We start from the raw sequence: 3,044 nt of genomic DNA, 5'->3' as shown, positions 1-3,044 counted from the left end.
ATTTTGAAAGCATTTGCTTAAGACAAGAAACCGTTCACTCCCGATATTTTGATAAGACAAATCCAAAACTTGAAATGATTCTGATAAATAGATGTCTCAAGTAGTGCAAATGATGCGAACTTAGAAAGATTCGATTAAAGGCCAAAAGAAATATTTATAAAAGCACTTTGAGTAAAATTTATTATTATATTTTTATATATAATTATTATTATATTAAGTAAATATTTTTTAGAAAACTACGTTACATTTGGATCTCTTTTTGCGATTTTCATTTACCCCCCTCTCGCTATGCCAGCAAATTAAACTCAAAAATTCCAAGAATTAAGGTGTGACTCAAAGAGATTCTTCGAATAAGATTTATTTCTTTATCAATCAGAATTCCCAGTAATCAGACATGAAAAAATCATTTTAGTGAATATATTGGAAATTTCACAACAAACATACATCTTTTTCCCTTATCGCATTACTAATAAATATGTTAATATGTTCATAATAATTAATTTTCTATTAAGATAAAAATGAAGAACAGAAGAAAAGGTGAAAAATATTGTGAAAGCTATTCACCCTTAAGGCGTTAATTATGGTGAAAAGATGTAGAAAAAGCGCTTTAAGTGAAATATCGACGACCTATACAATAGAATAATGGGTCCAATAGAATCAATATTGAAATTCGGTGCTTTGGGGAAGAGAGTGAATGCAATTAAAATAATGGAAGGTAAGCTTAAGAACAAGAATGCTAAGCTGATGTGTTTGCTGCACCACCAACTTCGTCACGTCGTACGTGTAACAACTCTGTTTGTTTGTATGCTCAGTTTTGTTGTTTGTTGTTCATTTTAAATGATTCCCTTTTTCGTATAGAAAACAATGATATCATGCCGCATGAACCGTATCTCTGAGTCCTGTCAGATTTTCTATATGTAGATCTTCCATTAAAACGATCTCTAGTCCAAATTCGTCTTTAGCATAGCTTCACTTTATAAGTTTATGCAAAAAATGGACGAACTGCATGGAGTCGTAGTCAACTTGACCTTTGACTGCTTGAACGAACCTATAAATCGATTTAAATACTTTTCAAGTTTACTTCTGCTGCTGCAATAAAGAGAGAGGAGAGAAAGTTAAGTTTTTAACCTGCGATCTAAAGCTCGAATGATATATAATCGTGATTTGAAAATGTAAGCACAATGTAAACTTGTTGATAAACTGATAAATGTACAGAGGGATGGACTTAGACAAACCTTAGCACATCAAAGGACATAATGCAGAAAGAGAGAGATAGAAAACATACTTATATCGATACAGGTAGATGAGGGTACAACGATATACAGAAGAGTTTAGAGAGTGGTAGAGTTTACTTTTGGTCATAGCTATAGTGAATCCTGGTAAACGCATAACTCTTATCGATTGGGCACACATCCACTAGACTGTGGTCACCATCTCCCTATTTCTTGCTTACTTTCTCTTCTTCTCTTTCACTTCTTTTTGACCGACATCGCGTCATGCGATGGGGGAATATACGATGAAAAAAAAAAAAAAAAAATTAGTAGAAAGGCAGACATTTGAAAAGATTAAGCAAAGTCAAGCAAAAACGTCAAACAGATCGATATTTTTAGATGGAATTGAAAATTGATGGACACATAGTAGGTAGACGAAAATCCATAGAATAATCGGTATATACATAGACGACAGAAACCAACACATATAGGCATATCGGTCGATACATATGTATATAGATAGAGGAACATTGAAAGGCATAGACGTGTATACCGATGGACATAGAGACAAACGTCTACTTATGCTTATCATGGGCGAGACGACAACGTTACGGCATACTTTCAAATAAAATTGTTTAGAATTATGGTTTTTTTTTCTTTCAACTTTTCACCTATAAATTTTAAAAATAAATTTAAAATCAACTCAGAATATTAAAATGACGCACATAATAAAGAAACTTTTGTTCATATTTATACATGTTTCATGTAAACGAGCATATATATGTATCATTGAGATATCATTGAAAAAAATCGCTTATAAACGATTCATTGCATAGTTATTTTTCCCTTTCTTGGGTTTTTCCAATTATTTAATATTTATGAGTTTCAGCACGTGTATAAAAAGCTTCACTAAAACGTAGTCATAGTATTTGGATACGAGTGTTTTTAAATATGCTACAGACAATATCAAATTTATGTATAAATAGTTTAACAGCAAAACATTCCGAATTTTGTTTAATTTGTTAAACTTGTTTTCAAAATAATTTTAATTATTGAACTAAAGATGGCGAGAAAAAAAAGGAAAAAAAAAAATAAAATAAATAAATAAATAAAATTTCAAAAACAAATAAAATAAAACAAAAAACGATTAGAAAATTTAATTTTAAATATTTTTGATTTTAACATTTTGATTTGTACAACAAGAATAAACAAGATTTTTAGGAATTTATGATCTGTCGTTTTTAATTATTTTGGTGTTATGAGACAAAAGACTTAGGACACAAACTTGAATTTATAAATTTTGTAAAAGAAGAATTTTTATTAAAATTTTATTATTGTTATTGTTGCTTAGTAACATATTTAGAAGTATTCTAAATTATTTATATTTTTAATTTATACATACAGTAGCCAGGGCTTCATCTCATATTTAAATTTTAATTATCGCGGCACTTAATTAGGTCACATACTAACTGCTTTCCCATAATCCATTGCCAACAATCGTATCGATTGGGCTCTAATTGCTCGTCTTCGCTTCGCTCTCTTTTCGAATCAATTGATTATAATTTTCGTTCTTATTTTTACGCTCATGAAAAAGTCAAAATTATGCTTCCGATGCTAATTCATTAAGTGTTCATATATATATGAATATATGTATTAGATGGCAAAAAATACATTGAAATCAATAATTTAATGATATCTGTCCGTAAGTCTGCCCATCGTTCTATTACTTGGGTGTTTAGGCCCTTGCGTTTGAAAAGCTACAAATTTCTCATTGAATCAAGTGCAATCCGCATTCAATCACACCGAAAAATGCGAATCGCTTTCAATAATATA

This window comes from Glossina fuscipes, unplaced genomic scaffold (assembly GCF_014805625.2).
Source record: "Glossina fuscipes isolate IAEA_lab_2018 unplaced genomic scaffold, Yale_Gfus_2 1, whole genome shotgun sequence".
Classification (NCBI taxonomy): domain Eukaryota; kingdom Metazoa; phylum Arthropoda; class Insecta; order Diptera; family Glossinidae; genus Glossina; species Glossina fuscipes.
The sequence above is the reverse complement of the archived record's forward strand: the minus strand, read 5'-3'. Positions refer to the sequence as shown.